We start from the raw sequence: 23,254 nt of genomic DNA, 5'->3' as shown, positions 1-23,254 counted from the left end.
ATCAGGAGAGAACCCAGTGCTGCATCTTTTAGCCCAGCACTGACCCTGAAAAGTAATTCTAAGCGTACTTTCCAGTAACTTGTATTTCCTTCCATAGGAATCCATTGTGTGGTTTTCACCAGAAAAGTTTCTAAGTGTCCATTTTTGAAACATACAAATATTCCTCTAAAATCAGCCGAACTACGAATTCCGATTTACTCACCTGTTATCAGGAGAGAACCCAGTGCTGCATCTTTAATCCCAGCACTGACCCTGAAAAGTAATTCTAAGTGTACTTACCAGTAACTTGTATTTCATTCCATAGGAATCCATTGTGTGGTTTTGAGCAGAAAAGTTTCTAAGTGTCCATTTTTGAAACGTACAAATATTTCTCTAAAATGAGGTGAACTACGAATTCCGATTTACTCTCCTGTTATCAGGAGATAACCCAGTGCTGCATCTTTCAGCCCAGCACTGACCCTGACAAGTAATTGTAAGTGTACTTACCAGTAACTTGTATTTCCTTGCATCGGAATCCATTGTGTGGTTTTCACCAGAAAAGTTTCTTAGTGTCCAATTTTGATACATACAAATATTCCTCTAAAATCAGCCGAACTACGAATTCCGATTTACTAACCTGTTATCAGGAGAGAACCCAGTGCTGCATCTTTTAGTCCAGCACTGACCCTGAAAAGTAATTCTAAGCGTACTTACCAGTAACTTGTATTTCCTTCCATAGGAATCCATTGTGTGGTTTTCACCAGAAAAGTTTCTAAGTGTCCATTTTTGAAACGTACAAATATTCCTCTAAAATCAGCCGAACTACGAATTCCGATTTACTCACCTGTTATCAGGAGAGAACCCAGTGCTTCATCTTTTAGCCCAGCACTGACCCTGAAAAGTAATTCTAAGCGTACTTACCAGTAACTTATATTTCCTTCCATAGGAATCCTTTGTGTGGTTTTCACCAGATAAGTGTCCAATTTTGAAACGTACAAATATTCCTCTAAAATCAGCCGAACTACTAATTCCGATTTACTCACCTGTGATCAGGAGAGAACCCACTGCTACATCTTTCACCCCAGTACTGACCCTGAAAAGTAATTCTAAGCGTACTTACCAGTAACTTGTTTTTCCTTCCATAGGAATCCATTGTGTGGTTTTCACCAGAAAAGTTTCTAAGTGTCCAATTTTGAAAGGTACAAATATTCCTCTAAAATCAGCCGAACTACGAATACCGATTTACTCACCTGTTATCAGGAGAGAACCCAGTGCTGCATCTTTTAGAACAGCACTGACTCTGAGAAGTAGTTCTAAGCGTACTTACCAGTAACTTATATTTCCTTCCATAGGAATCTTTTGTGTGGTTTTCACCAGATAAGTGTCCAATTTTGAAACGTAGAAATATTACTCTAAAATCAGCCAAACTACTAATTCCGATTTACTCACCGGTGATCAGGAGAGAACACAGTGCTGCATCTTTAATCCCAGCACTGACCCTGTAAAGTAATTCTAAGCGTACTTACCAGTAACTTGTATTTGCTTCCATAGGAATCCATTGTGTGGTTTTCACCAGAAAAGTTTCTTAGTGTCCAATTTTGATACGTACAAATATTCCTCTAAAATCAGCCGAACTACGAATTCCGATTTACTCACCTGTTATTCGGAGAGAACCCAGTGCTGCATCTTTTAGCCCAGCACTGACCCTGAAAAGTAATTCTAAGCGTACTTACCAGTAACTTGTATTTCCTTCCATAGGAATCCATTGTGTGGTTTTCACCAGAAAAGTTTCTGTGTCCATTTTTGAAACGTACAATTATTCCTCTAAAATCAGCCGAACTACGAATTCCGATTTACTCACCTGTTATCAGGAGAGAATCCAGTGCTGCATCTTTTAGTCCAGCACTGACCCGGAAAAGTAATTCTAAGCGTACTTTCCAGTAACTTGTATTTCCTTCCATAGGAATCCATTGTGTGGTTTTCACCAGAAAAGTTTCTAAGTGTCCATTTTTGAAACTTACAAATATTCCTCTAAAATCAGCCAAAGTACGAATTCCGATTTACTCACCTATTATCAGGAGAGAACCCAGTGCTGCATCTTTTAGACCAGCACTGACTCTGAGAAGTAATTCTAAGCGTACTTACCAGTAACTTGTATTTCCTTCCATTGGAATCCTTTTGTGTGGTTTTCACCAGATAAGTGTCCAATTTTGAAACGTACAAATATTCCTCTAAAATCAGCCGAACAACGAATTCCGATTTACTCACCTGTTATCAGGAGAGAACCCAGTGCTGCATCTTTTAGCCCAGCACTGACCCTGAAAAGTAATTCTAAGCGTACTTACCAGTAACTTGTATTTCCTTCCATTGGAATCCTTTTGTGTGGTTTTCACCAGATAAGTGTCCAATTTTGAAACGTACAAATATTCCTCTAAAATCAGCCGAACTACGAATTCCGATTTACTCACCTGTTATCAGGAGAGAACCCAGTGCTGCATCTTTCAGCCCAGCACTGACCCTGAAAAGTAATTTTAAGCGTACTTACCAGTAACTTGTATTTCTTTCCATAGAAATCCATTGTGTGGTTTTCACCAGAAAAGTTTCTGTGTCCATTTTTGAAACGCACAAATATTCCTTTAATATCAGCCGAACTACAAATTCCGATTTACTCACCTGTTATCAGGAAAGATCCCAGTGCTGCATCTTTTAGACCAGCACTGACTCTGAAAAGTAATTCTAAGCATACTTACCAGTAACTTATTTTCCTTCCATAGGAATCCATTGTGTGATTTTCACCAGAACATTTTCTGTGTCCATTTTTGAAACGGACAAATATTCCTCTAAGATCAGCCGAACTACGAATTCCGATTTACTCACCTGTTATCAGGAGAGAACCCAGTGCTGCATCTTTTAGTCCAGCAGTGACCCTGAAAAGTAATTCTAAGCGTACTTTCCAGTAACTTGTATTTCCTTCCATAGGAATCCATTGTGTGGTTTTCACCAGAAAAGTTTCTAAGTGTCCATTTTTGAAACTTACAAATATTCCTCTAAAATCAGCCGAAGTACGAATTCTGATTTACTCATCTTTTATCAGGAGAGAACCCAGTGCTGCATCTTTTAGACCAGCACTGACGCTGAAAAGTAATTCTAAGAGTACTTACCAGTAACTTGTATTCATTCCGTAGGAATCCATTGTGTGGTTTTCACCAGAAAAGTTTCTAAGTGTCCATTTTTGAAACTTACAAATATTCCTCTAAAATCAGCCGAAGTACGAATTCTGATTTACTCACCTTTTATCAGGAGAGAACCCAGTGCTGCATGGTTTAGACCAGCACTGACTCTGAAAAGTAATTCTAAGCGTACTTACCAATAACTTGTATTTCCTTCCATAGGAATCCATTGTGTGGTTTTCACCAGAAAAGTTTCTAAGTGTTCATTTTTGAAACGTACAAATATGCCTCTAAAATCAGCCGAACAACGAATTCCGATTTACTCACCTGTTATCAGGAGAGAATCCGCTGCTACATCTTTCAGCCCAGTACAGACCCTGAAAAGTAATTCTAAGCGTACTTACCAGTAACTTGTTTTTCCTTCCATAGGAATCCATTGTGTGGTTTTCACCAGAAAAGTTTCTAAGTGTCCAATTTTGAAAGGTACAAATATTCCTCTAAAATCAGCCGAACAACGAATTCCGATTTACTCACCTGTTATCAGGAGAGAACCCGCTGCTACATCTTTCAGCCCAGTACAGATCCTGAAAAGTAATTCTAAGCGTACTTACCAGTAACTTGTTTTTCCTTCCATAGGAATCCATTGTGTGGTTTTCACCAGAAATTTTTTTAACTGTCCATTTTTGAAACGTACAAATATTCCTCTAAAATCAGCTGAAGTACGAATTCTGATTTACTCACCTTTTATCATGAGAGAACCCGGTGCTGCATCTTTTAGACCAGCACTGACGCTGAAAAGTAAATCTAAGCGTACTTACCAGTACTTGTATTTCCTTCCATAGGAATCCATTGTGTGGTTTTCACCAGAAAAGTTTCCAAGTGTCCATTTTTGAAACGTACAAATATTCCTTTAAAATCAGCCGAACTACAAATTCCGATTTACTCACTTGTTATCAGGAGAGAACCCAGTGCTGCATGGTTTAGACCAGCACTGAATCTGAAAAGTAATTCTAAGCGTACTTACCAATAACTTGTATTTCCTTCCATAGGAATCCATTGTGTGGTTTTCACCAGAAAAGTTTCTAAGTGTCCATTTTTGAAACATACAAATATTCCTTTAAAATCAGCCGAACAACGAATTCCGATTTACTCACCTGTTATCAGGAGAGAACCCACTGCTACATCTTTCAGCCCAGTACTGACCCTGAAAAGTAATTCTAAGCGTACTTACCAGTAACTTGTTTTTCCTTCCATAGGAATCCTTAGTGTGGTTTTCACCAGAAAAGTGTCCAATTTTGAAACGTACAAATATTCCTCTAAAATCAGCCGAACTACGAATTCCGATTTACTCACCTGTTATCAGGAGAGAACCCAGTGCTGCATCTTTCAGCCCAGCACTGACCCTGAAAAGTAATTTTAAGCGTACTTACCAGTAACTTGTATTTCTTTCCATAGGAATCCATTGTGTGGTTTTCACCAGAAAAGTTTCTGTGTCCATTTTTGAAATGCACAAATATTTCTTTAATATCAGCCGAACTAAAAATTCCGATTTACTCACCTGTTATCAGGAGAGATCCCAGTGCTGCATCTTTTAGACCAGCACTGACTCTGAAAAGTAATTCTAAGCGTACTTACCAGTAATTTGTATTTCCTTCCATAGGAATCCATTGTGTGGTTTTCACCAGAAAAGTTTCCAAGTGTCCATTTTTGAAACGTACAAATATTCCTATAAAATCAGCCGAACTACAAATTCCGATTTACTCACTTGTTATCAGGAGAGAACCCAGTGCTGCATGGTTTAGACCAGCACTGAATCTGAAAAGTAATTCTAAGCGTACTTACCAATAACTTGTATTTCCTTCCATAGGAATCCATTGTGTGGTTTTCACCAGAAAAGTTTCTAAGTGTCCATTTTTGAAACGTACAAATATTCTTCTAAAATCAGCCGAACAACGAATTCCGATTTACTCACCTGTTATCAGGAGAGAACCCACTGCTACATCTTTCAGCCCAGTACTGACCCTGAAAAGTAATTCTAAGCGTACTTACCAGTAAACTTATATTTCCTTCCATAGGAATCCTTTGTGTGTTTTATACCAGATAAGTGTCCAATTTTGAAATGTACAAATATTCCTCTAAAATCAGCCGAACTACTAATTCCGATTTACTCACCTGTGATCAGGAGAGAACCCAGTGCTGCATCTTTAATCCCAGCACTGACCCTGAAAAGTAAATCTAAGTGTACTTACCAGTAACTTGTATTTCATTCCATAGGAATCCATTGTGTGGTTTTGAGCAGAAAAGTTTCTAAGTGTCCATTTTTGAAACGTACAAATATTTCTCTAAAATGAGGTGAACTACGAATTCCGATTTACTCTCCTGTTATCAGGAGATAACCCAGTGCTGCATCTTTCAGCCCAGTACTGACCCTGACAAGTAATTTTAAGTGTACTTACCAGTAACTTGTATTTCCTTGCATCGGAATCCATTGTGTGGTTTTCACCAGAAAAGTTTCTTAGTGTCCAATTTTGATATGTACAAATATTCCTCTGAAATCAGCCGAACTACGAATTCTGATTTACTCACCTGTTATCAGGAGAGAACCCAGTGCTGCATCTTTTAGTCCAGCACTGACCCTGAAAAGTAATTCTAAGCGTACTTACCAGTAACTTGTATTTCCTTCCATAGGAATCCATTGTGTGGTTTTCACCAGAAAAGTTTCTAAGTGTCCATTTTTGAAACGTACAAATATTCCTCTAAAATCAGCCGAACTACGAATACCGATTTACTCACCTGTTATCAGGAGAGAACCCAGTGCTGCATCTTTTAGAACAGCACTGACTCTGAGAAGTAGTTCTAAGCGTACTTACCAGTAACTTATATTTCCTTCCATAGGAATCTTTTGTGTGGTTTTCACCAGATAAGTGTCCAATTTTGAAACGTAGAAATATTACTCTAAAATCAGCCAAACTACTAATTCCGATTTACTCACCGGTGATCAGGAGAGAACACAGTGCTGCATCTTTAATCCCAGCACTGACCCTGTAAAGTAATTCTAAGCGTACTTACCAGTAACTTGTATTTGCTTCCATAGGAATCCATTGTGTGGTTTTCACCAGAAAAGTTTCTTAGTGTCCAATTTTGATACGTACAAATATTCCTCTAAAATCAGCCGAACTACGAATTCCGATTTACTCACCTGTTATTCGGAGAGAACCCAGTGCTGCATCTTTTAGCCCAGCACTGACCCTGAAAAGTAATTCTAAGCGTACTTACCAGTAACTTGTATTTCCTTCCATAGGAATCCATTGTGTGGTTTTCACCAGAAAAGTTTCTGTGTCCATTTTTGAAACGTACAATTATTCCTCTAAAATCAGCCGAACTACGAATTCCGATTTACTCACCTGTTATCAGGAGAGAATCCAGTGCTGCATCTTTTAGTCCAGCACTGACCCGGAAAAGTAATTCTAAGCGTACTTTCCAGTAACTTGTATTTCCTTCCATAGGAATCCATTGTGTGGTTTTCACCAGAAAAGTTTCTAAGTGTCCATTTTTGAAACTTACAAATATTCCTCTAAAATCAGCCAAAGTACGAATTCCGATTTACTCACCTATTATCAGGAGAGAACCCAGTGCTGCATCTTTTAGACCAGCACTGACTCTGAGAAGTAATTCTAAGCGTACTTACCAGTAACTTGTATTTCCTTCCATTGGAATCCTTTTGTGTGGTTTTCACCAGATAAGTGTCCAATTTTGAAACGTACAAATATTCCTCTAAAATCAGCCGAACAACGAATTCCGATTTACTCACCTGTTATCAGGAGAGAACCCAGTGCTGCATCTTTTAGCCCAGCACTGACCCTGAAAAGTAATTCTAAGCGTACTTACCAGTAACTTGTATTTCCTTCCATTGGAATCCTTTTGTGTGGTTTTCACCAGATAAGTGTCCAATTTTGAAACGTACAAATATTCCTCTAAAATCAGCCGAACTACGAATTCCGATTTACTCACCTGTTATCAGGAGAGAACCCAGTGCTGCATCTTTCAGCCCAGCACTGACCCTGAAAAGTAATTTTAAGCGTACTTACCAGTAACTTGTATTTCTTTCCATAGAAATCCATTGTGTGGTTTTCACCAGAAAAGTTTCTGTGTCCATTTTTGAAACGCACAAATATTCCTTTAATATCAGCCGAACTACAAATTCCGATTTACTCACCTGTTATCAGGAAAGATCCCAGTGCTGCATCTTTTAGACCAGCACTGACTCTGAAAAGTAATTCTAAGCATACTTACCAGTAACTTATTTTCCTTCCATAGGAATCCATTGTGTGATTTTCACCAGAACATTTTCTGTGTCCATTTTTGAAACGGACAAATATTCCTCTAAGATCAGCCGAACTACGAATTCCGATTTACTCACCTGTTATCAGGAGAGAACCCAGTGCTGCATCTTTTAGTCCAGCAGTGACCCTGAAAAGTAATTCTAAGCGTACTTTCCAGTAACTTGTATTTCCTTCCATAGGAATCCATTGTGTGGTTTTCACCAGAAAAGTTTCTAAGTGTCCATTTTTGAAACTTACAAATATTCCTCTAAAATCAGCCGAAGTACGAATTCTGATTTACTCATCTTTTATCAGGAGAGAACCCAGTGCTGCATCTTTTAGACCAGCACTGACGCTGAAAAGTAATTCTAAGAGTACTTACCAGTAACTTGTATTCATTCCGTAGGAATCCATTGTGTGGTTTTCACCAGAAAAGTTTCTAAGTGTCCATTTTTGAAACTTACAAATATTCCTCTAAAATCAGCCGAAGTACGAATTCTGATTTACTCACCTTTTATCAGGAGAGAACCCAGTGCTGCATGGTTTAGACCAGCACTGACTCTGAAAAGTAATTCTAAGCGTACTTACCAATAACTTGTATTTCCTTCCATAGGAATCCATTGTGTGGTTTTCACCAGAAAAGTTTCTAAGTGTTCATTTTTGAAACGTACAAATATGCCTCTAAAATCAGCCGAACAACGAATTCCGATTTACTCACCTGTTATCAGGAGAGAATCCGCTGCTACATCTTTCAGCCCAGTACAGACCCTGAAAAGTAATTCTAAGCGTACTTACCAGTAACTTGTTTTTCCTTCCATAGGAATCCATTGTGTGGTTTTCACCAGAAAAGTTTCTAAGTGTCCAATTTTGAAAGGTACAAATATTCCTCTAAAATCAGCCGAACAACGAATTCCGATTTACTCACCTGTTATCAGGAGAGAACCCGCTGCTACATCTTTCAGCCCAGTACAGATCCTGAAAAGTAATTCTAAGCGTACTTACCAGTAACTTGTTTTTCCTTCCATAGGAATCCATTGTGTGGTTTTCACCAGAAATTTTTTTAACTGTCCATTTTTGAAACGTACAAATATTCCTCTAAAATCAGCTGAAGTACGAATTCTGATTTACTCACCTTTTATCATGAGAGAACCCGGTGCTGCATCTTTTAGACCAGCACTGACGCTGAAAAGTAAATCTAAGCGTACTTACCAGTACTTGTATTTCCTTCCATAGGAATCCATTGTGTGGTTTTCACCAGAAAAGTTTCCAAGTGTCCATTTTTGAAACGTACAAATATTCCTTTAAAATCAGCCGAACTACAAATTCCGATTTACTCACTTGTTATCAGGAGAGAACCCAGTGCTGCATGGTTTAGACCAGCACTGAATCTGAAAAGTAATTCTAAGCGTACTTACCAATAACTTGTATTTCCTTCCATAGGAATCCATTGTGTGGTTTTCACCAGAAAAGTTTCTAAGTGTCCATTTTTGAAACATACAAATATTCCTTTAAAATCAGCCGAACAACGAATTCCGATTTACTCACCTGTTATCAGGAGAGAACCCACTGCTACATCTTTCAGCCCAGTACTGACCCTGAAAAGTAATTCTAAGCGTACTTACCAGTAACTTGTTTTTCCTTCCATAGGAATCCTTAGTGTGGTTTTCACCAGAAAAGTGTCCAATTTTGAAACGTACAAATATTCCTCTAAAATCAGCCGAACTACGAATTCCGATTTACTCACCTGTTATCAGGAGAGAACCCAGTGCTGCATCTTTCAGCCCAGCACTGACCCTGAAAAGTAATTTTAAGCGTACTTACCAGTAACTTGTATTTCTTTCCATAGGAATCCATTGTGTGGTTTTCACCAGAAAAGTTTCTGTGTCCATTTTTGAAATGCACAAATATTTCTTTAATATCAGCCGAACTAAAAATTCCGATTTACTCACCTGTTATCAGGAGAGATCCCAGTGCTGCATCTTTTAGACCAGCACTGACTCTGAAAAGTAATTCTAAGCGTACTTACCAGTAATTTGTATTTCCTTCCATAGGAATCCATTGTGTGGTTTTCACCAGAAAAGTTTCCAAGTGTCCATTTTTGAAACGTACAAATATTCCTATAAAATCAGCCGAACTACAAATTCCGATTTACTCACTTGTTATCAGGAGAGAACCCAGTGCTGCATGGTTTAGACCAGCACTGAATCTGAAAAGTAATTCTAAGCGTACTTACCAATAACTTGTATTTCCTTCCATAGGAATCCATTGTGTGGTTTTCACCAGAAAAGTTTCTAAGTGTCCATTTTTGAAACGTACAAATATTCTTCTAAAATCAGCCGAACAACGAATTCCGATTTACTCACCTGTTATCAGGAGAGAACCCACTGCTACATCTTTCAGCCCAGTACTGACCCTGAAAAGTAATTCTAAGCGTACTTACCAGTAAACTTATATTTCCTTCCATAGGAATCCTTTGTGTGTTTTATACCAGATAAGTGTCCAATTTTGAAATGTACAAATATTCCTCTAAAATCAGCCGAACTACTAATTCCGATTTACTCACCTGTGATCAGGAGAGAACCCAGTGCTGCATCTTTAATCCCAGCACTGACCCTGAAAAGTAAATCTAAGTGTACTTACCAGTAACTTGTATTTCATTCCATAGGAATCCATTGTGTGGTTTTGAGCAGAAAAGTTTCTAAGTGTCCATTTTTGAAACGTACAAATATTTCTCTAAAATGAGGTGAACTACGAATTCCGATTTACTCTCCTGTTATCAGGAGATAACCCAGTGCTGCATCTTTCAGCCCAGTACTGACCCTGACAAGTAATTTTAAGTGTACTTACCAGTAACTTGTATTTCCTTGCATCGGAATCCATTGTGTGGTTTTCACCAGAAAAGTTTCTTAGTGTCCAATTTTGATATGTACAAATATTCCTCTGAAATCAGCCGAACTACGAATTCTGATTTACTCACCTGTTATCAGGAGAGAACCCAGTGCTGCATCTTTTAGTCCAGCACTGACCCTGAAAAGTAATTCTAAGCGTACTTACCAGTAACTTGTATTTCCTTCCATAGGAATCCATTGTGTGGTTTTCACCAGAAAAGTTTCTAAGTGTCCATTTTTGAAACGTACAAATATTCCTCTAAAATCAGCCGAACTACGAATTCCGATTTACTCACCTGTTATCAGGAGAGAACCCTGTGCTGCATCATTTAGCCCAGCACTGACCCTGAAAAGTATTTCTAAGCATACTTACCAGTAACTTGTATTTCCTTCCATAGGAATCCATTGTGTGGTTTCCACCAGAAAAGTTTCTCAGTGTCCAATTTTGATATGTACAAATATTCCTCTGAAATCAGCCGAACTACGAATTCCGATTTACTCACCTGTTATCAGGAGAGAACCCAGTGCTGCATCTTTTAGTCCAGCACTGACCCTGAAAAGTAATTCTAAGCGTACTTACCAGTAACTTGTATTTCCTTCCATAGGAATCCATTGTGTGGTTTTCACCAGAAAAGTTTCTAAGTGTCCATTTTTGCAACGTACAAATATTCCTCTAAAATCAGCCGAACTACGAATTCCGATTTACTCACCTGTTATCAGGAGAGAACCCTGTGCTGCATCATTTAGCCCAGCACTGACCCTGAAAAGTAATTCTAAGCATACTTACCAGTAACTTGTATTTCCTTCCATAGGAATCCATTGTGTGGTTTCCACCAGAAAAGTTTCTAAGTCTCCAATTTTGAAACGTACAAATATTCCTCTAAAATTAGCCGAACTACGAATTCTGGTTTACTCACCTGTTATCAGGAGAGAACCCAGTGCTGCATCTTTAATCCCAGCACTGACCCTGAAAAGTAATTCTAAGCGTACTTACCAGTAACTTGTATTTCCTTCCATAGGAATCCATTGTGTGGTTTTCACCAGAAAAGTTTCTGTGTCCATTTTTGAAACTTACAAATATTCCTCTAAAATCAGCCGAAGTACGAATTCTGATTTACTCACCTGTTATCAGGAGAGAACCCAGTGCTGCATCTTTTAGCCCAGCACTGACCCTGAAAAGTAATTCTAAGCATACTTACCATTAACTTGTATTTCATTCCATAGGAATCCATTGTGTGGTTTCCACCAGAAAAGTTTCTAAGTGTCCAATTTTGAAACGTACAAATATTCCTCTAAAATTAGCCGAACTACGAATTCTGGTTTACTCACCTGTTATCAGGAGAGAACCCAGTGCTGCATCTTTAATCCCAGCACTGACCCTGAAAAGTAATTCTAAGCGTACTTACCAGTAACTTGTATTTCCTTCCATAGGAATCCATTGTGTGGTTTTCACCAGAAAAGTTTCTGTGTCCATTTTTGAAACGTACAAATATTCCTCTAAAATCAGCCGAACTACGAATTCCGATTTACTCACCTGTCATCAGTAGAGAACCCAGTGCTGCATCTTTTAGCCCAGCACTGACCCTGAAAAGTAATTCTAAGCGTACTTACCAGTAACTTGTATTTCATTCCATAGGAATCCATTGTGTGGTTTTGAGCAGAAAAGTTTCTAAGTGTCCATTTTTGAAACGTACAAATATTCCTCTAAAATGAGCTGGACTACGAATTCCGATTTACTCTCCTGTTATCAGGAGATAACCCACTGCTGCATCTTTCAGGCCAGTACTGACCCTGAAAAGTAATTCTAAGCGTACTTACCAGTAACTTGTATTTCCTTGCATCGGAATCCATTGTGTGGTTTTCACCAGAAAAGTTTCTTAGTGTCCAATTTTGATACATACAAATATTCCTCTAAAATTATCCGAACTAAGAATTCTGATTTACTCACCTGTTATCAGGAGATAACCCAGTGCTGCATCTTTTAGACCAGCACTGACCCTGAAAAGTAATTCTAAGCGTACTTACCAGTAACTTGTATTTCCTTCCATAGGAATCCATTGTGTGGTTTTCACCAGAAAAGTTTCTGTGTCTATTTTTGAAACGCACAAATATTCCTTTAATATCAGCCGACTTACTCACCTGTTATCTGGAGAGAACCCAGTGCTGCATCTTTTAGTCCAGCACTGTCCCTGAAAAGTCTTTTCTCAGCGTACTTCCCGGAAATTTGTATTTCCTTCCATAGGAATCCATTGTGTGGTTTTCACCAGAAAAGTTTCTATGTCCATTTTTGAAACATACAAATATTCCTCTAAAATCAGCCAAAGTACGAACTCTGATTTACTCACCTGTTATCAGGAGAGAACCCAGTGCTGCATCTTTTAGTCCAGCACTGTCCCTGAAAAGTATTTTCTAAGCGTACTTACCAGTAACTTGTATTTCCTTCCATAGGAATCCATTGTGTGGTTTTCACCAGAAAAGTTTCTGTGTCCATTTTTGAAACGTACAAATATTCCTCTAAAATCAGCCGAACTACGAATTCCGATTTACTCACCTGTCATCAGTAGAGAACCCAGTGCTGCATCTTTTAGCCCAGCACTGACCCTGAAAAGTAATTCTAAGCGTACTTACCAGTAACTTGCATTTCCTTCCATAGGAATTATTTGTGTAGTTTTCACCAGAAAAATTTCTGTGTCCATTTTTGAAACGTACAAATATTCCTCTAAAATCAGCCGAACTACGAATTCCGATTTACTCACCTGTTATCAGGAGAGAACCCAGTGTTGCATCTTTTAGACCAGCAATGACCCTGAAAAGTAAGTCTAAGCGTACTTACCAGTAATTTGTATTTCCTTCCATAGGAATCCATTGTGTGGTTTTCACCAGAAAAGTTTGTAAGTGTCCATTTTTGAAATGTACAAATATTCCTTTAAAATCAGCCGAACTACAAATTCCGATTTACTCACTTTTAACAGGAGATGACCCAGTGCTGCATCGTTTAGACCAGCACTGACTCTGAAAAGTAATTCTAAGCGTACTTACCAGTAACTTGTATTTCCTTTTATAGGAATCCATTGTGTGGTTTAAACCAGAAAAGTTTCTAAGTGTCCATTTTTGAAACGCACAAATATTCCTCTAAAATCAGGCGAACTACGAATTCCGATTTTCTCACCTGTTATCAGGAGAGAACCCACTGCTACATCTTTCATCCCAGTACTGACCCTGAAATGTAATTCTAAGCATACTAACCAGTAACTTGTATTTCATTCCATGGGAATCCATTTTGTGGATTTCACCAGAAAAGTTTCAGTGTCCAATTTTGAAAGGTACAAATATTCCTCTAAAATCAGCCGAACTACGATTTCCGATTTACTTACCTGTTATCAGGAGAGAACCCAGTGCTGCATCTTTTAGACCAGCACTGACTCTGAGATGTAATTCTAAGCGTACTTACCAGTAACTTGTATTTCCTTCCATTGGAATCCTTTGTGTGGTTTTCACCAGATAAGTGTCCAATTTTGAAACGTACAAATATTCCTCTAAAATCAGCCGAACTACGAATTCCGATTTACTCACCTGTTATCAGGAGAGAACCCAGTGCTGCATCTTTCAGCCCAGCACTGACCCTGAAAAGCAATTTTAAGCGTACTTACCAGTAACTTGTATTCCTTTCCATAGGAATCCATTGTGTGGTTTTCACCAGAAAAGTTTCTGTGTCCATTTTTGAAACGCACAAATATTCCTTTAATATCAGCCGAACAACAAATTACGATTTACTCACCTGTTATCAGGAGAGATCCCAGTGCTGCATCTTTTAGACCAGCACTGACTCTGAAAAGTAATTCTAAGCGTACTTACCAGTAACTTGTATTTCCTTCCATAGGAATCCATTGTGTGGATTTCACCAGAAAAGTTTCAGTGTCCAATTTTGAAAGGTACAAATATTCCTCTAAAATCAGCCGAACTACAAATTCCGATTTACTCACTTGTTATCAGGAGAGATCGCAGTGCTGCATCTTTTAGACCAGCACTGACTCTGAAAAGTAATTCTAAGCGTACTTACCAGTAACTTGTATTTCCTTCCATAGGAATCCATTGTGTGGATTTCACCAGAAAAGTTTCAGTGTCCATTTTTGAAACGTACAAATATTCCTCTAAATTCAGCCGAACAACGAATTCCGATTAACTCACCTGTTATCAGGAGAGAACCAACTGCTACATCTTTCAGCCCAGTAATGACTCTGAAAAGTAATTCTAAGCGTACTTACCAGTAACTTGTTTTTCCTTCCATAGGAATCCATTGTGTGGTTTTCACCAGAAAAGTTTCTAAGTGTCCAATTTTGAAAGGTACAAATATTCCTCTAAAATCAGCCGAACTACGAATTCCGATTTACTCACCTGTTATCAGGAGAGAACCCAGTGCTGCATCTTTTAGAACAGCACTGACTCTGAGAAGTAGTTCTAAGCGTACTTACCAGTAACTTATATTTCCTTCCATAGGAATCCTTTGTGTGGTTTTCACCAGATAAGTATCCAATTTTGAAACGTACAAATATTCCTCTAAAATCAGCCGAACTACTAATTCTGATTTACTCACCTGTGATCAGGATAGAACCCACTGCTACATCTTTCACCCCAGTACTGACCCTGAAAAGTAATTCTAAGCGTACTTACCAGTAACTTGTTTTTCCTTCCATAGGAATCCATTGTGTGGTTTTCACCAGAAAAGTTTCTAAGTGTCCAATTTTGAAAGGTACAAATATTCCTCTAAAATCAGCCGAACTACGAATACCGATTTACTCACCTGTTATCAGGAGAGAACCCAGTGCTGCATCTTTTAGAACAGCACTGACTCTGAGAAGTAGTTCTAAGCGTACTTACCAGTAACTTATATTTCCTTCCATAGGAATCCTTTGTGTGGTTTTCACCAGATAAGTGTCCAATTTTGAAACGTAGAAATATTCCTCTAAAATCAGCCAAACTACTAATTCCGATTTACTCACCTGTGATCAGGAGAACCCAGTGCTGCATCTTTAATCCCAGCACTGACCCTGTAAAGTAATTCTAAGCGTACTTACCAGTAACTTGTATTTGCTTCCATAGGAATCCATTGTGTGGTTTTCACCAGAAAAGTTTCTTAGTGTCCAATTTTGATACGTACAAATATTCTTCTAAAATCAGCCGAACTACGAATTCCAAATTACTCACCTGTTATTAGGGGAGAACCCAGTGCTGCATCTTTTAGCCCAGCACTGACCCTGAAAAGTAATTCTAAGCGTACTTACCAGTAACTTGTATTTCCTTCCATAGGAATCCATTGTGTGGTTTTCACCAGAAAAGTTTCTGTGTCCATTTTTGAAACGTACAATTATTCCTCTAAAATCAGCCGAACTACGAATTCCGATTTACTCACCTGTTATCAGGAGAGAACCCAGTGCTGCATCTTTTAGTCCAGCACTGACCCTGAAAAGTAATTCTAAGCGTACTTTCCAGTAACTTGTATTTCCTTCCATAGGAATCCATTGTGTGGTTTTCACCAGAAAAGTTTCTAAGTGTCCATTTTTGAAACTTACAAATATTCCTCTAAAATCAGCCAAAGTACCAATTCCGATTTACTCACCTATTATCAGGAGAGAACCCAGTGCTGCATCTTTTAGACCAGCACTGACTCTGAGAAGTAATTCTAAGCGTACTTACCAGTAACTTGTATTTCCTTCCATTGGAATCCTTTTGTGTGGTTTTCACCAGATAAGTGTCCAATTTTGAAACGTACAAATATTCCTCTAAAATCAGCCGAACAACGAATTCCGATTTACTCACCTGTTATCAGGAGAAAACCCAGTGCTGCATCTTTTAGCCCAGCACTGACCCTGAAAAGTAATTCTAAGCGTACTTTCCAGTAACTTGTATTTCCTTCCATAGGAATCCATTGTGTGGTTTTCACCAGAAAAGTTTCTAAGTGTCCATTTTTGAAACATACAAATATTCCTCTAAAATCAGCCGAACTACGAATTCCGATTTACTCACCTGTTATCAGGAGAGAACCCAGTGCTGCATCTTTAATCCCAGCACTGACCCTGAAAAGTAATTCTAAGTGTACTTACCAGTAACTTGTATTTCATTCCATAGGAATCCATTGTGTGGTTTTGAGCAGAAAAGTTTCTAAGTGTCCATTTTTGAAACGTACAAATATTTCTCTAAAATGAGGTGAACTACGAATTCCGATTTACTCTCCTGTTATCAGGAGATAACCCAGTGCTGCATCTTTCAGCCCAGCACTGACCCTGACAAGTAATTCTAAGTGTACTTACCAGTAACTTGTATTTCCTTGCATCGGAATCCATTGTGTGGTTTTCACCAGAAAAGTTTCTTAGTGTCCAATTTTGATACATACAAATATTCCTCTAAAATCAGCCGAACTACGAATTCCGATTTACTAACCTGTTATCAGGAGAGAACCCAGTGCTGCATCTTTTAGTCCAGCACTGACCCTGAAAAGTAATTCTAAGCGTACTTACCAGTAACTTGTATTTCCTTCCATAGGAATCCATTGTGTGGTTTTCACCAGAAAAGTTTCTAAGTGTCCATTTTTGAAACGTACAAATATTCCTCTAAAATCAGCCGAACTACGAATTCCGATTTACTCACCTGTTATCAGGAGAGAACCCAGTGCTTCATCTTTTTGCCCAGCACTGACCCTGAAAAGTAATTCTAAGCGTACTTACCAGTAACTTATATTTCCTTCCATAGGAATCCTTTGTGTGGTTTTCACCAGATAAGTGTCCAATTTTGAAACGTACAAATATTCCTCTAAAATCAGCCGAACTACTAATTCCGATTTACTCACCTGTGATCAGGAGAGAACCCACTGCTACATCTTTCACCCCAGTACTGACCCTGAAAAGTAATTCTAAGCGTACTTACCAGTAACTTGTTTTTCCTTCCATAGGAATCCATTGTGTGGTTTTCAAAAGAAAAGTTTCTAAGTGTCCAATTTTGAAAGGTACAAATATTCCTCTAAAATCAGCCGAACTACGAATACCGATTTACTCACCTGTTATCAGGAGAGAACCCAGTGCTGCATCTTTTAGAACAGCACTGACTCTGAGAAGTAGTTCTAAGCGTACTTACCAGTAACTTATATTTCCTTCCATAGGAATCTTTTGTGTGGTTTTCACCAGATAAGTGTCCAATTTTGAAACGTAGAAATATTACTCTAAAATCAGCCAAACTACTAATTCCGATTTACTCACCGGTGATCAGGAGAGAACACAGTGCTGCATCTTTAATCCCAGCACTGACCCTGTAAAGTAATTCTAAGCGTACTTACCAGTAACTTGTATTTGCTTCCATAGGAATCCATTGTGTGGTTTTCACCAGAAAAGTTTCTTAGTGTCCAATTTTGATACGTACAAATATTCCTCTAAAATCAGCCGAACTACGAATTCCGATTTACTCACCTGTTATTCGGAGAGAACCCAGTGCTGCATCTTTTAGCCCAGCACTGACCCTGAAAAGTAATTCTAAGCGTACTTACCAGTAACTTGTATTTCCTTCCATAGGAATCCATTGTGTGGTTTTCACCAGAAAAGTTTCTGTGTCCATTTTTGAAACGTACAATTATTCCTCTAAAATCAGCCGAACTACGAATTCCGATTTACTCACCTGTTATCAGGAGAGAATCCAGTGCTGCATCTTTTAGTCCAGCACTGACCCGGAAAAGTAATTCTAAGCGTACTTTCCAGTAACTTGTATTTCCTTCCATAGGAATCCATTGTGTGGTTTTCACCAGAAAAGTTTCTAAGTGTCCATTTTTGAAACTTACAAATATTCCTCTAAAATCAGCCAAAGTACGAATTCCGATTTACTCACCTATTATCAGGAGAGAACCCAGTGCTGCATCTTTTAGACCAGCACTGACTCTGAGAAGTAATTCTAAGCGTACTTACCAGTAACTTGTATTTCCTTCCATTGGAATCCTTTTGTGTGGTTTTCACCAGATAAGTGTCCAATTTTGAAACGTACAAATATTCCTCTAAAATCAGCCGAACAACGAATTCCGATTTACTCACCTGTTATCAGGAGAGAACCCAGTGCTGCATCTTTTAGCCCAGCACTGACCCTGAAAAGTAATTCTAAGCGTACTTACCAGTAACTTGTATTTCCTTCCATTGGAATCCTTTTGTGTGGTTTTCACCAGATAAGTGTCCAATTTTGAAACGTACAAATATTCCTCTAAAATCAGCCGAACTACGAATTCCGATTTACTCACCTGTTATCAGGAGAGAACCCAGTGCTGCATCTTTCAGCCCAGCACTGACCCTGAAAAGTAATTTTAAGCGTACTTACCAGTAACTTGTATTTCTTTCCATAGAAATCCATTGTGTGGTTTTCACCAGAAAAGTTTCTGTGTCCATTTTTGAAACGCACAAATATTCCTTTAATATCAGCCGAACTACAAATTCCGATTTACTCACCTGTTATCAGGAGAGATCCCAGTGCTGCATCTTTTAGACCAGCACTGACTCTGAAAAGTAATTCTAAGCGTACTTACCAGTAACTTATATTTCCTTCCATAGGAATCCATTGTGTGGTTTTCACCAGAACATTTTCTGTGTCCATTTTTGAAACGGACAAATATTCCTCTAAGATCAGCCGAACTACGAATTCCGATTTACTCACCTGTTATCAGGAGAGAACCCAGTGCTGCATCTTTTAGTCCAGCAGTGACCCTGAAAAGTAATTCTAAGCGTACTTTCCAGTAACTTGTATTTCCTTCCATAGGAATCCATTGTGTGGTTTTCACCAGAAAAGTTTCTAAGTGTCCATTTTTGAAACTTACAAATATTCCTCTAAAATCAGCCGAAGTACGAATTCTGATTTACTCACCTTTTATCAGGAGAGAACCCAGTGCTGCATGGTTTAGACCAGCACTGACTCTGAAAAGTAATTCTAAGCGTACTTACCAATAACTTGTATTTCCTTCGATAGGAATCCATTGTGTGGTTTTCACCAGAAAAGTTTCTAAGTGTTCATTTTTGAAACGTACAAATATGCCTCTAAAATCAGCCGAACAACGAATTCCGATTTACTCACCTGTTATCAGGAGAGAACCCGCTGCTACATCTTTCAGCCCAGTACAGACCCTGAAAAGTAATTCTAAGCGTACTTACCAGTAATTTGTTTTTCCTTCCATAGGAATCCATTGTGTGGTTTTCACCAGAAAAGTTTCTAAGTGTCCAATTTTGAAAGGTACAAATATTCCTCTAAAATCAGCCGAACAACGAATTCCGATTTACTCACCTGTTATCAGGAGAGAACCCACTGCTACATCTTTCAGCCCAGTACAGACCCTGAAAAGTAATTCTAAGCGTACTTACCAGTAACTTGTTTTTCCTTCCATAGGAATCCATTGTGTGGTTTTCACCAGAAAAATTTCTGACTGTCCATTTTTGAAACGTACAAATATTCCTCTAAAATCAGCTGAAGTACGAATTCTGAATTACTCACCTTTTATCAGGAGAGAACCCGGTGCTGCATCTTTTAGACCAGCACTGACGCTGAAAAGTAAATCTAAGCGTACTTACCAGTACTTGTATTTCCTTCCATAGGAATCCATTGTGTGGTTTTCACCAGAAAAGTTTCCAAGTTTCCATTTTTGAAATGTACAAATATTCCTATAAAATCAGTCGAACTATAAATTCCGATTTACTCACTTGTTATCAGGAGAGAACCCAGTGCTGCATGGTTTAGACCAGCACTGAATCTGAAAAGTAATTCTAAGCGTACTTACCAATAACTTGTATTTCCTTCCATAGGAATCCATTGTGTGGTTTTCACCAGAAAAGTTTCTAAGTGTCCATTTTTGAAACATACAAATATTCCTTTAAAATCAGCCGAACAACGAATTCCGATTTACTCACCTGTTATCAGGAGAGAACCCACTGCTACATCTTTCAGCCCAGTACTGACCCTGAAAAGTAATTCTAAGCGTACTTACCAGTAACTTGTTTTTCCTTCCATAGGAATCCATTGTGTGGTTTTCACCAGAAAAGTTTCTAAGTGTCCAATTTTGAAAGGTACAAATATTTCTCTAAAATCAGCCAAACTACGAATTCCGATTTACTCACCTGTTATCAGGAGAGAACCCAGTGCTGCATCTTTTAGAACAGCACTGACTCTGAGAAGTAGTTCTAAGCGTACTTACCAGTAACTTATATTTCCTTCCATAGGAATCCTTTGTGTGTTTTTCACCAGATAAGTGTCCAATTTTGAAATGTACAAATATTCCTCTAAAATCAGCCGAACTACTAATTCCGATTTACTCACCTGTGATCAGGAGAGAACCCAGTGCTGCATCTTTAATCCCAGCACTGACCCTGAAAAGTAATTCTAAGCGTACTTACCAGTAACTTGTATTTCCTTCCATAGGAATCCATTGCGTGGTTTTCACCAGAAAAGTTTCTGTGTCCATTTTCGAAACGTACAAATATTCCTCTAAAATCAGCCGAACTACGAATTCCGATTTACTCACCTGTTATCAGGAGAGAACCCATTGCTGCATCTTTTAGTCCAGCACTGACCCTGAAAAGTAATTCTAAGCGTACTTTCCAGTAACTTGTATTTCCTTCCATAGGAATCCATTGTGTGGTTTTCACCAGAAAAGTTTCTAAGTGTCCATTTTTGAAACTTACAAATATTCCTCTAAAATCAGCCGAAGTACGAATTCTGATTTACTCACCTTTTATCAGGAGAGAACCCGGTGCTGCATCTTTTAGACCAGCACTGACGCTGAAAAGTAATTCTAAGCATACTTACCAGTAACTGGTATTTCCTTCCATAGGAATCCATTGTGTGGTTTTCACCAGAAAAGTTTCTAAGTGTCCATTTTTGAAATGTACAAATATTCCTATAAAATCAGCCGAACTACAAATTCCAATTTACTCATTCGTTATCAGGAGAGAACCCAGTGCTGCATGGTTTAGACCAGCACTGACTCTGAAAAGTAATTCTAAGCGTACTTACCAGTAACTTGTATTTCCTTCCATAGGAATCCATTGTGTGGTTTTCACCAGAAAAGTTTCTAAGTGTCCATTTTTGAAACGTACAAATATTCCTCTAAAATCAGCCAAACAACGAATTCCGATTTACTCACCTGTTAGGAGAGAACCCAGTGCTGCATCTTTTAGACCAGCACTGACTCTGAGAAGTAATTCTAAGCGTACTTACCAGTAACTTGTATTTCCTTCCATTGGAATCCTTTGTGTGGTTTTCACCAGAAAAGTGTCCAATTTTGAAACGTACAAATATTCCTCTAAAATCAGCCGAACTACAAATTCCGATTTACTCACCTGTTATCAGGAGAGAACCCAGTGCTGCATCTTTCAGCCCAGCACTGACCCTGAAAAGTAATTTTAAGCGTACTTACCAGTAACTTGTATTTCTTTCCATAGGAATCCATTGTGTGGTTTTCACCAGAAAAGTTTCTGTGTCCATTTTTGAAACGCACAAATATTTTTTTAATATCAGCCGAACTAAAAATTCCGATTTACTCACCTGTTATCAGGAGAGATCCCAGTGCTGCATGGTTTAGACCAGCACTGAATCTGAAAATTAATTCTAAGCGTACTTACCAGTAACTTGTATTTCCTTCGATAGGAATCCATTGTGTGGTTTTCACCAGAAAAGTTTCTAAGTGTCCATTTTTGAAACGTACAAATATTCCTCTAAAATCAGCCGAACAACGAATTCCGATTTACTCACCTGTTATCAGGAGAGAACCCACTGCTACATCTTTCAGCCCAGTACTGACCCTTAAAAGTAATTCTAAGCGTACTTACCAGTAACTTGTTTTTCCTTCCATAGGAATCCATTGTGTGGTTTTCACCAGAAAAGTTTCTAAGTGTCCAATTTTGAAAGGTACAAATATTCCTCTAAAATCAGCCGAACTACAAATTCCGATTTACTCACCTGTTATCAGGAGAGAACCCAGTGCTGCATCTTTTAGAACAGCACTGACTCTGAGAAGTAGTTTTAAGCGTACCTACCAGTAACTTATATTTCCTTCCATAGGAATCCTTTGTGTGTTTTTCACCAGATAAGTGTCCAATTTTGAAACATACAAATATTCCTCTAAAATCAGCCGAACTACTAATTCCAATTTACTCACCTGTGATCAGGAGAGAACTCAGTGCTGCATCTTTAATCCCAGCACTGACCCTGAAAAGTAATTCTAAGCGTAATTACCAGTAACTTGTATTTCCTTCCATAGGAATTAATTGTGTGGTTTTCACCAGAAAAGTTTCTGTGTCCATTTTTGAAACATACAAATATTCCTCTAAAATCAGCTGAAGTACGAATTCTGATTTACTCACCTGTTATCAGGAGAGAACCCAGTGCTCCATCTTTAAGTCCAACACTGAACCTGAAAAGTAATTCTAAGTGTACTTACCAGTAACTTGTATTTCATTCCATAGGAATCCATTGTGTGGTTTTGAGCAGAAAAGTTTCTAAGTGTCCATTTTTGAAACGTACAAATATTTCTCTAAAATGAGCTGAACTACGAATTCCGATTTACTCTCCTGTTATTAGGAGATAACCCAGTGCTGCATCTTTCAGCCCAGCACTGACCCTGACAAGTAATTCTAAGTGTACTTACCAGTAACTTGTATTTCCTTCCATAGGAATCCATTGTGTGGATTTCACCAGAAAAGTTTCAGTGTCCATTTTTGAAACGTACAAATATTCCTCTAAATTCAGCCGAACAACGAATTCCGATTAACTCACCTGTTATCAGGAGAGAACCAACTGCTACATCTTTCAGCCCAGTAATGACTCTGAAAAGTAATTCTAAGCGTACTTACCAGTAACTTGTTTTTCCTTCCATAGGAATCCATTG

Source organism: Triturus cristatus, chromosome 1_1, assembly GCF_964204655.1.
Source record: "Triturus cristatus chromosome 1_1, aTriCri1.1, whole genome shotgun sequence".
Classification (NCBI taxonomy): domain Eukaryota; kingdom Metazoa; phylum Chordata; class Amphibia; order Caudata; family Salamandridae; genus Triturus; species Triturus cristatus.
The sequence above is the reverse complement of the archived record's forward strand: the minus strand, read 5'-3'. Positions refer to the sequence as shown.